The following is a 1,210-nucleotide window of genomic DNA, read 5'->3' as shown; positions in this document are numbered from 1 at the left end:
TACTTAGTTAAAACAAAACCCACCTGGCAGCCCTTTCTACGCCAGCACTGGGGTTTAGCAGCCGCTCTGCCCGGAAGCAGCCGGGACGCCTGGGCTGGGCGGCAAGACATCTGCGCGCTACCGAGTGCTAAGGCACTGACACGGCTCTGCTTACTAAATCCAGCTGCGAGGAGCAGCTGGGTTTCTGGCAGGCAGCACGACGGACGGAGGCGGGCGTGCTCGCGAGAAGGGGTCGGGGGCCGCCGGTGGGGAAGAGGGAGAACGGCGGTGCCCTGCAGCCCATGCCGCACAGGTCGCTGCAAACCAGGGCGGTCTGGAAGAGGCGCCTTTCGGCCCTGTACAATTTGCTGCCCCAGGCAGCCTTATTTCAACGGCGTCTGAGGGTCGGTGCGGCTGAGGGGCTGGTACAAAATAAAGATGTGCTTCCCACCAGTGATGGGGCTCTGCAAGAGCATGCTGAATAAATCAGCGGGATGCTTCCTCGGAGAGCTGGAAAAGAGGAAAAGCCACCCATTAACTGCACTGAGCTGTGAAAAGCTGCACCAGCAAAGTCTGCCAGCGAGGACGTCCTGTTGCCGCTGGCTCAATCTCGAAAAAGCCTGAGAAATGCTGAGTGTTAACTACTAGCGCCAACGGGGAGACACATCCAAGATAACTCCCGGGGCTGTGGTTTTCCTTTCCGTGGTAAAGCTGGAAGTTATCTTTGCTTTCGTTTGCTCTTCAAAGGCCAGAAGGAAATTTCACACTTGCTGTCGGCCACCCAGCTGCAGGTAACATCACGCAAGGCAGCTCACCGCTGCAGCAGCGAAACGCCTGGCCGAAAGCCCTCCGACTTTTCTTAGGGCAGATTGCGGTGTCTGCACTGGAAAACCGCATTTGCACGTGGCTTTGCAGGCTACTGTGGGCTAGCTCAAAGAGGGAGTGAAATCCAGATGCAGTGTGTCGGTCCGGGTGTCCGTCACTGTGCTGGGTGGACGTTAAGGTTTCCGCCAAAATCCTGAGCGGGTTCCAAAGCGTCCCTCTGGCTTAGGCTGCCCTCTGATGGGTGGCCTCACTAGTGGTATCACCCGCTGGGCAACACCTCCGGGGCCTGGAAAGACACCACTGATTCCCACCAGTCCTTCACCCGCTATTTATAACACCGGAAAATAAGTGTTGCTGCGGACACGTTTTCAGAAGCAGCAGCCAGTTCCACAGACGGGACGCGCGG

Source organism: Rhea pennata, chromosome 7 (assembly GCF_028389875.1).
Source record: "Rhea pennata isolate bPtePen1 chromosome 7, bPtePen1.pri, whole genome shotgun sequence".
NCBI lineage: Eukaryota > Metazoa > Chordata > Aves > Rheiformes > Rheidae > Rhea > Rhea pennata.
The sequence above is the reverse complement of the archived record's forward strand: the minus strand, read 5'-3'. Positions refer to the sequence as shown.